Source organism: Camellia sinensis, chromosome 13, assembly GCF_055761805.1.
Source record: "Camellia sinensis isolate YWXY chromosome 13, ASM5576180v1, whole genome shotgun sequence".
Classification (NCBI taxonomy): Eukaryota; Viridiplantae; Streptophyta; class Magnoliopsida; order Ericales; family Theaceae; genus Camellia; species Camellia sinensis.
Window position 1 is genome coordinate 18,650,523 of NC_138973.1, and position 13,477 is coordinate 18,663,999.

Genomic DNA, 13,477 nt, shown 5'->3' on the forward strand with positions numbered 1-13,477 from the left:
AAACAACACTTACAACTTTTAGAGCCTCATTGTAATGCTCATCGCGCACTCCACGTCTTGGCCGCATCGAGTTGTAATGTTTCCAATTCCCACTTTCTGAATCGCACGCCATGACTGTCCAATGGTTGGCATTGTAGATTGGGAAAAGTGCGTATCTGCAACCTCGTGCAACCTTCATGTGAACATTCAAATACTTCGCTCGGGAAACAACACTACTATTTCGTATCATATCCTGCACAATTGTCCAAAACCACCGTAGTCGTATCAGGTTTCATTATGCAAATATTTTTTTTAGATTTCGGGCAGTCAAATAAAACTGAAGATACATACTGAACAAACACTAGTGTAAATGTACGATGTCCCAACATATTCTACCCTTCCAGATACCATCTTATGCATTCAGTCAACATTGCAGCGTATGCATCGATTACCTGCAACATATGTTACCCATTACAATTCCAGCACAATAGTAATAAGAACTTTGTAAATTTACATTTCCATTTACATTTTCTTGACTGTGTTTTTAAATTCATTTGCCCTTTCCGACTGCCACATCACTCAATTCACAAAAGAAGCAATGGTCAGATTTGCATATGTTTTTTTAAAATAATTAAAGAATCAAAAAATACTCTACGATTTGTTACACGAAACCAACTTACATTGCCGTGTATGGAGTTCTGCTGCACCAAATCTTTGATGTCCGTGAAATGAACTTGTATTCCATTGTGTCCACCATCCCATACTATTAACCTGCACACTGTAAACCAAAATTAAGAACCACTATAGAGCATAGTTTTACAAGTTGTACATGTCAAAGAATACAACATTCCATCCGAACAACCTACCCGGCCCCCTCTAAAGTGTACATTCTTTGTAGTAGTTCCCTGTCTTCATCCTTCAGCATGTTACACACAGTGTGCCGCCTATTCATACCGAAGCCATTCCAGGTTTTACGCTCCACCTCGACGTCCTCAACACTGTAAATCACCCTGGGTTCAACTGATTTACCAAGTTTGACATTGGTGTTTACCTGTGGACGCCCAAATATGCCAGGATATTCGTAGTCTGATAACCTAAATTCCCGTCTTGCCTTGTTCTTCACCCTTTTCACAAGTGACGTAATTTTCAGCCCAGAACTTGTTACACCTGCTGTGTGTTCACAATGACCTTCTACAACAACGACAGCTGCGCCATCTTTTACATTGCCACCAGCTACTGTCTGTGCATTTAGGGGGCTGCAGCTACCCTCAACCCCTGCTACAGTTATATGTACAATCCCATCTGCGAAGTCATCTATCAAATCTTCAATCCCAGGGTCATTGTCAACAAGTTGTAATTCGTTGATCCGCACGTCTTTGGGTTGGCCTGTAGGACATGCAGACTGCTGCGCACTTTCGCAACTCATCACATTGGCAGACCCACTCACTTTCCCTGACAGACTATTACTTGGTGTCCGCTGATTGGATCCATCATTCACAGCAAATTGTGTGACCTCGTGGACCTTAAGGTCATCAAGACTATCTTCCAAATTGCTTATTTTTGTCTCCAATCGATCAACCTGCTTGCTGAGTCGGGCAATTTTAGAATCCTTATCCACAATCACGGTATTTAAGTTTGCAAACAAATTCCCAGCGTGCCGCCTGAGCAGTTTCTCCAGTGTTTCCACACGCTGTTCCAGTTCACATATCTGTACGTCTTTCATATTGATCTCACTCTCTAATTCAGTAATTCTGACTTTACAAGTTATCAGCTCATCGTGCACCCCCCTTTGTTCCTCACCCACGTCTTCACCATCTGGAGTGCTGGCCAGTTCTAGAAGATCTGGGAACAATATCGGCCAAACCTCTCCACGTGACACCAGCTTCCCAGCTACCTTTTCCTTGCTGGTCGGTGTTCTAGTATTTTTATTATCATAGTCATTGCCCCCCTCTATTTTCATGTCACCCTTATTTTTTGTGGCCGGCTGCCAACAATTGAAGCTCGGCTCCACGCTGCCAACATCATCTGTCTCAATCACAGCCCTGCGTTCATCGCACACTCCAGGCGGTTCCACATCCATCCTAATTCTACCACATTCTTTTGGTCTAATCGCAGCAGCAGGCACCTTGAGAATATGACATTCATTAATCGTCCCAACAAGTTTGCTACACTGGACCTAAGGAAAATTACCAACAAAACATAGCACAATTTCAATGTTTGGTGTTGGAAAATTTTGAAAAACAATTAAAAGGGTTCTAATTCCATACCTCAAAGCAACCTTCTGACGACAAATTTATTACTCTTAGTTTCCCCACAGCGGCTGCAATGTTCCATCGACAAAATCGTGGTGTAATTTCAGTTTCTCATTTGTGAGCATTCAAACATCGTCATTCCGGAGTGACGATGTTTGAATGCTCACAAATGAGAAACTGAAATTACACCATGAAACATCCATTAAATAAACACTGAAATGGATTATATGTTTTAAAGTTGAAATTGAACCACCAAACAACCAATAAACATATGTACCAGCAATGCTACTACGCAACCAATGACCTTCTCTGGCCTATTGTGCATCTCATTTAGTGACCCAATCAATGTGTTCTTTATTGTTGCACTCTAGTCATAGTGTTGCAATGTGTCCAGTTTGTCGATCACACGGACAAATGCCCAACCTATATGCTCGCCGGTCGTTGCGAAAAATAACTTGGCGCATACGTAAAGACACAACAATTTCACCACATCTTCTTCGTCACGCTCTGTACGACCACAGATTGCTTCTCCCAGCAAGTCCTTTATTACTTTTGAAGAAATTCGGCTAACATTTGCGCAACGTCTTTGCATGAAATCGGATGGCCCTTTCCCACCCTGTGTCATATCCAATTTCTCCTTCACACATTGTACGCCAAAGATCAACCTGATGTCGTTGTTGCGCAATGGTAACTTAGCTCCACTGATGTGGAATTTCTCATCTTCAGGGTTGTAAGTTTGTATTATCCGATATACCGTCGCATTACACTTTTTGAACATTTTAGGATCCAGCTCGTTAGCCCGAATAGCATCAATCATCAGCCAGAATGGCGTTTTCTGCAACTGTATGATGTGGCCATCGCGTAATTCCAGTTCCAGAACTGTGCTAATCAGCCCGGATATGTTTGACCGGTACATTAATTTTGACGGATCAACATCAGCTCTCCGAACAGGACCACCCGGCCCTTTCTGTTTCTTGAATGGGAGCTTTGCTTGTCTTTTACTGGCTTGCCTTGTCGATGTTTGTGGTGACCTCAAGCCAATTTTCCGTTTGCCAGTCCTACTGCCACTGTTACCTGAACATGTTTTACATGCAAAGCAGCAGAAACAAATTAAAACTGCCAACACAAAACATAAAATGTCATGAGGCATAACCAAGAAAAACTGAATCTTTTACACCGCCACATGTTCCAGCATCAGGCAAATTACCAAAAGAACACAAACTTTTATGCCCCATGTCATGCCATCAATGTAAAATCTGAACACAAACATTAACATCACACAGCCAAACTCTGTTTTTCATCTCATCGCGCAATAGACAACGAGTATGTATTGCATGCATCACTATGAAGTACTAACCACTATCACTTCCCAACTAACTAATTTCACTGTTTTGTCCTACATTATATACAAATGCAACGAACCGTAATTACGCATTTCAACAATAACATCCAACAATTAAAGTGACGCTACGTAGATTATGTCAATGCATTAAAGAACAATACAAATGTGTCACCACTGCAATATGACTTTCATATTGTCAAACACGCTACATAACATCATTACGACTAAGCAGATGACAACAAAACATAAACAAAAACAATGGGGCCCCATCTGAAATTTGCGAATGCATCACTGACACGAATCTTGAACAACATTACAATTTTCTTCAATGTAAAAAGCCCAAAAACACTGTACGCACACCCCCACAGGTACATGATAGTATACACCACCAAGCAAATAGGTAAACCATCTTCCCCTCAACCCCCCCTCTCCCCCTCCCCCTCCCCCCAAATTCAGGAAAACCCAGTACACACTTGATAATAAAATTGCATTACCATCACATTCACATTCACCGCAATAACATTACGACAAAATCACAAAAACACACCACTTAACAGGCCAAGAATATTGACAAACTACTTTCCGAGAAGAAGCATGCATTTCTCAAAATCACACCAAAAAAACAACACTACTTCAGTGTACATATTTCACAATTTCATGTATTTCACAAAGCCCACAACATTAAGCAGTTCCCATAGTATTTCACCCATAACTCCACAACTTTGTAATGTAAATGAAAGCAAGGGTTTATGTACACAGACGATTACCGTACCTGGAACCATTGTTGGCGGCCTACGAAGACTTTCCGCTCACTGCTTCGAAGCACAACAGCGTCACAGGCACCTACACCGCCGGGTTTGATGTATCAAGAGCGAAGGGGTTTGCGTATTTGATAGGGATTAGGGAAAAACACAAAATGCTATTCTATTGACATGGATTTCACATCGTCAAGCAACAATCTGCAACTGTAATGCCTAACATCTCGCCATTAACATCGGAGAACTGTTCAACCTTCCATACATGACTCTTCGATTACGAGTTTGTTTGGAGGGAAACAAATTTCTATAGAGGACAGGTTTGGGGCATTCCAGTCATTACGCCGATGGGGGTTTACTTAATTACCCTTACTAAAACGCGTAAAAATTAGTGGAACACGGGTTTAGTTGTCATTAACATTATTTTGGGACTAATTGGATCATAAGATAAAAGATAAGACTAAATGGATCATAAGATAAAGATTTGGGATTTATTGATGCGTCGCCCTTGTTTTTTATTTGTTTTGTACTTTCCATTTTCTAATCTCATCTCACTCGGAAAACCTACCCTAACCCACCCATTATCTTCTTCGACAGACAACTCTTTCCTCTCTCTTCTCAAAACCCTACCCATCTACCGACGGCGATGGCGACGACGATGACGATTTTCTCCATCGTCTAACCGACCAACAACAACTGAAAGGCGATCGGCGATCTGTTCTATTTTTTTTTTACTCATTTTTTTGAGAATCTCGGATCCTATTCTTCGACTAAAAAAGGATCGTCGCCGATTGTAGTGGTGGTGACTCACCATTGGTGAGATCTGTTTTGTATTTTTGTTTTGTTTTGTTTTCTTTTTTCCTCTTCTTCTTCTCAATCTCTAATCTGTGTTTTTTTTTTTTTTTTTTTTTTGCAGTTTCTGAAAGCAAAGAGGTGGTGAAAGTCAGACTGAAGAAGCTTACAGACAGACAGTTCGAAAACCAGAGAGAAGAAGCTTACAGCAGTTTGAAAACCAAAGAGGTTTGGTTTTTTTTGCTTCTTCTCTGCAATGGATTTTGAAAGTACCTGTTTGTTGCAAATGAAATGTTTAGTGTTAACATTCTATTTAGACCTAAATTCTGTTCAATCTGTTGGCCCTAAATTCTATGATTTTGGACCCTTAATTTTGTTAGCCGTAAATTTTGTGAATTTGAATTTGAGTTTCAATCTGTTATTTTTTTTTTTATATTTTGTTACAGTTCTGAAAGCAAAGAGGTGGTGAGATTAGAGTGTGAGGGTTCTACATAGAGAGAGAGAGAGAGAGAGAGAGAGAGAGAGAGCGAGAGAGAAAAGCTTACAGAGAGAAGAAGCTTACAAAGAGTTTGAAAACCAGAGGTCTGTGATTTTGATTTTATATTTGTGTCTGCGTGATTTCTATCTGTGTTTGTCTGTGATTTTAGTCTATGATTTATATTTGTTTTGCTCTTCTTTTCTCCTATTCTTCTCTTCTCCTCTCCTGTTTTTCTTTTCTTCTTTCATCTTATTCTCTTCTCATGTTCTCTGGTATGTCACTCCACACTCTGGTATGTCTCTTGTTCTCTTGTATTCATTGGGTAATGTTTATTGGTTAATGAATTTTGTAATCATATCCAATATATTGGTTGATACTCTACACAAATTGTTAGAGAACTATTTTCTATAACTGGATATTAGTTATTAGTTATCCAGTATATTGGTTGATGAATTTTGTAATCAAATATCCAGCTTGTGTTTCAACTAGTACATACTTCACACTTTGTTCTATAAATGAATTCAGGAACTGATATGCTAATGTTGAGGAATTTGGTGTTTATAAATTGATTTAAGCAATTTGTGTTATAAACTAATTTAGGAACTACTTGGGAAATGAATGATTTAAGAACTGATTTAATAGTATTACAGTGCTTCCATACAAAATTTGTGTTTATAAATTGATTTAGGAACTGAAAAGCAACCTCTCAAACAAGATTTTTTAGATAGTTCATCGGTTACTTGTTCATATTTATCATCTTTTTTTATGTATTAGTCCTTCATGTATAACTTATGTAATAGTATTACTTGTTCATGTTGTTTTACTTGTTCATATTTATCATCTTTTTTACTTGCCTAGGTTTTGCATTACCTAGGTTTTTTTAGGAAGTGCACTTATGGCCACTGTTTATGGCCACTGTTGCCCAGGTTTTGCACTGTTATTACATTGATGTGAATAAATATTGGTTGTTTTGAGGAAGTGCACTGTTATGTAACGTATGTTATAGATGTGAATAAATATTGCATTGTCCAGATTTTTATATATTTATTTTTTGTATGCTGAAAATTTTAAAATTTTCAACCACCAAACCGATTCATATCCATCCGCCAATCCGCATCCGCTGGATTGGCGGACGGATGCGGATTGATTTTCTCCAATCTGCCGATTTGGCGGACGAATGACGGATTAGAGGTTTCGTGGCCACAATCGACCCGCGCCTACCCCAAATTTGAACCAAAAAAATATCTCAGTACGCCCAATATAAAATTTAAAATTTTAATTCTTATTGTGATAACCCTGTTCCGTGTTATGTTAATTAATCTTAATTATGATTGTGATTATGTGCTTAATATGATTTTGAATGCCATTTATATGACTATATGTGTGTTCGAATTTCTATTTGTTCATCGTAGGAAAAATCTATTCGATTCTTTGCTATAAAAATTTAATTGAAGGTCGTAGAGGTGTCAGAAAGAAGAATTGACTGTGTTTTTACGATTAGCATGATTTTTAGAACCTACGGTGAAATTTAATTGAAAACTAATTCAGAGCTAATTAATTAGCATAATTGAATTAATCAAGCACCATTGATTAGTTCTAATTAAGTGTGATTAAGGAAAACCTATATAAATGAGCTAAGTATGCTTAAGCTCATATTTTTGAGCTCAAATCAGATTCTACACTCTAGAGAGAGAGAGAGAGGGTGAACCAAATTTAGAGAGAGAAATGAGCCATTCTTGAAGATTTTGCAAGAGAACTCAAGTTTTGGAAGGCTAGGCTCTAAAACTAGCTAAAATTGTGTAGATTGAAGCTCCTAGGTAAGTAATTGAGCATAAATTCATGAGTTTGAGTTTGTAATTTTGTGAATTCAAAGTTAAATGGTAATCAAGAACAAGAATTAAGTTGAATTTGTGTATTTGAGCATGAAACATATGATCCATGTTGAATTTTGATTAAGATTCACGTTTTTGACCATCTTTTGCATCACTTAAGTTGAGAATGGAAGTTATATTCCATATGAAAACACAATTCATGGAGGTATAAATTTTGGTTGCATGAATTTGAAGTATTGGAAATAAGTTTGGTATAATTTGAGTATGCATGTAATTACTTCATGGGAGTTGAGCTTCATAATGTTGTAAATTTAGTATTTGTATCATGTTAGAAGATGTACAAGTGAATTATGAGTCATAACAAGCAAGTTACATCAATTGGAATGCAAATTTGAAGTTCCAACAGAGTTCTGGAAAACCTAGAATTCGACTTGTCCGCTCGAGCTAGGAAAGCCTCGCTTAAGGGTGAATTTGTAGCTCCCAGAAGTTTTGCAGAGATTGCATGGTGGCTCGAGCAGTCGAATTTGTGCTCGAGTGTATCCTGCTTTGCATGACTCCTCGCTCGAGCATCAATAGTCTTGTTCGAGCGTAAATTACAAGCAAACAGAACTTTTGTAGACCAAAGGGGTCCGCTCGAGCAGAGAGCCCTATTTAAGAAATTTTGACAAGGCGTTTTATGTTTTGTTTTCTGTCCTCTTCCAAACACTCTTAGGCATGCTTTGAGCATTGTAAAGGACCTAAAAAGATAAGAAAGAGGCCTAAGAGAAATAGATAAATTAATAACAGATTGAATCGCTTGTAACCTGATATGTTATGAAATGTGTAGGGTCAAGTGCAAGGGCAAATCCACCAGCAGAACACTGTAAGTAATATCTTAATAAGAATGTATTGAAGTATGCTACTTCCAAATACTTACTTATGTATGAGTTCTACAGAGTTATTAAATTGAATTGGATATCCGTTTGATAGAAATGATTGGGCTAAATGCCGTTTGATAGAAATAATTGGGCTAAAGACCGTTTGACATGAATGATTGGGCCAAAGGCTGTGTGATATGAATGATTAGGCCAAAAGCCGTTCAATAGAAATGATTAGGCCAAAGGCCGTTTGACATGAATGATTGGGCCAAAAACCATTTGACACGAACAAATTGGGCCTAAGGCCGCTTGAGAAGAATAAATTGGGCCCAAAGCCATTTGATACATTTGGGCCTAGGGCCATTTGATGTATTAGATAGAAACATGAATGGCCTAAGGCCATTTGATATGTTTGTTAACAAGTTTTCATTCATGTAACTTCCTTACTGATATTATTCACTGGGCTTTCGCTCATTCTCATTCATGTGTATATAGGTGAGCAAAGAGACGTCCAAACACAACCTCGATGAAGACTATGAGAGGAAGTCAAGTTTTTGAGGAGTCAACCTGAATGTCTCACGCACGAGACTTTGTTTTTGTTCCTTTTGTTCTTTTGTTACTCTTTTGCTATTTTGGTGAACACGTTGGATCACCTATGCATATGAGTTTTTGTTTGGCTGACTGCATATCTGAAAGTTCTTGGATGTATATAAGATGTTAACTCTATTCATATGTGTGAGTTATTATGAAATACCTTTGGAATGATTTTGCTATACTATGTAAGCACAGCTCATTGGACAGAGTTTTTAAATCTGCTTCCATTTTGGCCCTTTTAATATTTTTAAAATTGTTTAAGGTCGTAGATAATCTCATAATTATTAGCCGATTATGACCTTAATCCTTAGGGGCGGGATCGGGTCATGACACCTATATACCTTAATGTGAATTTACTAATAAGGATAACACATATTAAACTCTAATTGTTTTTCCTCATGGTACTTCCTAATCAATTATACGTATTTTTTCTATTCAAATCTCTACACATTTTTCCCCGAAAGATCAAAGTTATTTTTTCTTCTTCTTCTTTCTCCTCACTCCAAAACTCTAATCCACCTCATCAAAACTTACCATTATCATAAACATCATTGTTTTTTATTATTTTGAAACCCTAAATCCTTAAAGAAAGTTTGAACAAAATCAAACAATGAATGAGAGAAATAATTAAAATAATTTTTTAAAACAACCCATTAAAGAGGATGCAAGTATTCATATAAAAATCAAAATACAATTATTGATTTTTGTATTTTTTTTTTTTTGTTACATGTCCCACTAACCACGTTAGACTCCATTAGAGCTACATGTGAATATCCTTCATAAAATAAACACATGTATCTATACAATATATATAAAGCACCAATGTATAATGAACAGTATTTTCTGCCTTGAATGAACAGTAACCTCTCAGGTGTTGAAATATCTGTTTTGCCTCTTGGTCTCTATCTTTTCTCTCCTTATTCTAAAGCTTAAAAATAGAACCAACAAAACACAAATAGAGGAGAGAGAGAGAGAAGAAATCGAAGGAGACGGAGGAAGACCCATCCGTGACTACCGACACGGTTGACATCCGCCCGCTTCAGCTAAGCAACGAATGAGCTCTTGCACTTCTCCCTCCTGCAAGAGTTCTCACACTCCCCTCTCCCATCGTTCAGGTTCGTTTTTCAGAAGTTAGGGTTTTCATACATAAAAAATATCTGATTTTTGTTTTTAATCTTTTTTTCTTTCCTGTTCATCGTTTTTCTCTTCTTGTGAAAATAGTTTTTTTGGAATAGTTTTTGTGAGTTGCAAGAAACAGATTGAACCAGATTGAATGTCATTTTTCCTCCTTTTTTTTGTTGAAGTTAGGGTTGTCTGCTTGTGAAATGTCTTCTTTTTTTTTTCTTTTTTCTTTTTTTTGTTAACAATTGTGAAGTCTCCTAACAGTATATATAATACAATCTGATATTGGGGTCAGATTGTGGTATGGTTAGAATAGAAAAGCAGGGTTATGATGTTAGGATGGGTGTATAATTTGAATGGTAACACTAAAGACAACCTAAAGACAACACCAAGTAGATATAAAATAAAAATAAGGGGAAAATAGTGAGACTGAAACATCATTGACAGCAACAAGAAGAGAACAAAGGCATAATATAACTTCAAAATATCAACAATATTTATTACCTGGTCATGCAGAGAACGAAACTTGGATTGCCAGGAGATGACTTTCTAAATTTGCTATTAGGAGGGTAAACATCAAATAACTTGTTCAATCCTTATATTATTGATTATCACTTCGATCTCCAGTGTGCCTTTATCATTACAATGAGGATAAGAGTGGAAAATTCAAAGAACATCATTATATCACTTACAGATTCTCTTCAATTGAGCAATAGATCTTGCTGCTGCGGACTATTCCTATTATTGTCCACATGCTACCCTTCTTCCCAATAACCTCAGCCATTCCCATCTCATCATCCCAATGGGCGCTAGAAATATTTTTCCTAATGAAAAAATACACATTTAATTGTTAAAACACAATGATCTAAAGAATTTATAAACAGTTTTTCATCAAAATTTCTACCTAAACTGCAACTTGGGTATATCACCGGATGTAAAGTAATTTTCTTCATCATTCATGTCTGGCACACAGATCTCAATTTTACTCATTCCACCTGAAGAACTTGCCCATCCCTCAACCTCCACCCCACTGATATTTGTCAAATAACTTATCAATAATAAATGCAAGATTAAAATCCCATAAAGCCTTTGGTTCTCAAGGACAGAGAATCATAGTATAAGATTTCCTTCAATATAGTGAAGATACTGAATTGTGACATTGAATAGCTCACCTTGGCAACCTCTAATTGCTGAATTAGACTCAGTAAAGTGAACCTTTTAGTTCATACAGGCCACAATAACGAAAAACTTCCTACTGAAACTCACAAAAAAAAATTTTTTTTGAACATTTTCACAACATTTCATACAAACCAGACAACCAAAAACATAGAAAAAAACTATGAAAATGATAATTGCACAAAGTCCCAAACATCTAAGTTGTTGACAAATACTAATTTGATAGGCCTTCTTTGGACAAAGTCCCAATCACCTTAAAAAGTGAGTCAAGTCTAAGAAATTTTATTTTATTTTATTTTATTTTATTTATTTATTTTTTCAGTACACTAAAAAAATTCATTTTGAAAACAATTCTACAAATTATTATCTTTTTAATCCAAGATTAATCTTTTCTTTTCAGTCCCAAACATAGGAATGAATTGTTTATCTTTTCTTTTTTCTTTTTTCTTTTGCACTGTGAAAGAAAAATTCTTTGATAAACTTATTGACTTGGAAGTGCTTTCAGATTCAATCAAGGAAATTGATTTTTCTTCTACAGAGGGTTTTTTGATGGATTTCTGAGTTTTGATACGGTAAATTTTGCGATTTTGTTATTTTTTTTCTTCCTTATTTGTTCTTTGTGTTGTTAAATGTTTGATTTCATTATGATTTTGTTGTGTGTTTTGGAGCTAATCCACAGTTTCGAACCATATCTTCAGATTCAATCAAAGAAATTGATTTTTCTTCTACAGAGGGTCTTTGGAAGATGGATTTCTGAGTTCTGATACGGTAAGTTTCGTTGTTTGTTTGTTTTTTTTTTATAATTATATTCTTATTTGAAAATCAAAGTGTACAAAATAAAGTAAGTGCTGCAATATTTTTGGGTAACTTCTGATGTTTCAATCATTCTTCTTGTTATCGATTCCATTTTCTTTGGTTTCTATGATTACCATGATGTGTGGGTATTTTTATTTTGGGCATTCATCCAGGTGTGACTCCTAAATTTTTGAGGTTGGTGTAGATCAATAACTTAATTTGTGTGATTCAGAAAATTTTTAGGGTTTATTATTTAGCTTTGTAATTTTTGTCTATAATATATATTTTTTTATTTTTTAGTTAATTTTTATGGATTTTATATGTTGTTAAACTTTTAGGGTTTGTGCAAATAAAGAATTAAAAACTCAATTTGTGTGATTCAAAACTTTTTTGGTGTTTTCCTATTTAGCTTTGAAATGAATTTTGAAGATGTGTTTAATGCCAACGATTGAACTTCAAAACCCAATTCTAGCTCTGACGGACTAAACATATAATCAATATTGTGATGGAATTTAGTTCTTTAGGTTGAATACTGGAGATTTTGTTCTGTTAAAGATAATATCCATTAGATGTTTGAATTTTGTGCTTAAATTATTTGATAAAATAATTGGAAGACAAATTGCCAGATAATCACTGATGTGGTCAAAAAGTAGTAGGTTAACATAGTTCCCTTTACCAACAAGTATGTTCTTGCTAATTCTCTTATTGGAAAAGTTTTGTATTTTGTCCTATCTTCGATTTTTGAGGAATTGAATAGATGATTGATTTGTTGAACGGAGGTATTGTGAGAGTTTGCCTAACAAAGTTAGGGTTTCTTCGTACTTTCCATGTACTAAAAATTATGCTTTTTGTTTGTTTGTTTGTTTGTTTGTTTGTTTTGTTTTGGGTGCATAAAATAGGGGTTTTCATTTTTTTTTTTGGTTTACTTGCTTTAGAATTGTGGGGTTGTTGCGCTTTGTCTTCGTCTTCCTGCTTTGATCATGAACTTTTATGAGAGTTTGCCTAACAAAATTAAGGTTCTTATCTTCTTTCAGCTACTGTACATTATCTTATTTATTTATTTATTTGCATTAAAAGGGGGTCTGATTTTTAATTTTTCTTTGTTAACAATTTTTTTTGTTTACTTGCTTCTTTTTCTATTTCTATTTTGAAGGGTTGTGTGGTGGTTGTGCTTTGTCTTCGTTTTCGTCTTCCTTGTTTGATCATAAATGGGAATTCTATGAGAGGTCGACTAACAAAGTTAGGGTTTTTGCCTTTTTTCTAGATCCTATATATATTTTTTTTGTTGTTACGTAAGGGGATTTTGATTTTTTTTTTCTGCCTATTTTTCATTTTTGTTTCTCACGATTTTTTTGTGGAACTTGCTTCTATTTTTGTTTCTATTTAGAAGGGTTTTTGGGTGGTTTTGCTTTGGCTTTGTATTCCTTATGTTCATTAGCTAACAAATTGTGTCACTATATTTCTTTACATGTTCTATAAACGTCAACAATTTCTTAAGATCAC

General features: G+C 35.8%; 1 long non-coding RNA gene across 1 annotated transcript; it reads left to right on the forward strand.

Moving 5' to 3' along the window:
- The first annotated feature begins 4,879 nt into the window (after positions 1–4,879).
- LOC145806446 (uncharacterized) lies at positions 4,880–9,060 on the forward strand. Its single transcript, XR_014349587.1, has 3 exons — positions 4,880–5,144; positions 5,245–5,348; positions 8,783–9,060. It is a non-coding gene; the product is annotated as an uncharacterized LOC145806446 (long non-coding RNA).
- The last annotated feature ends 4,417 nt before the right edge of the window (positions 9,061–13,477 follow it).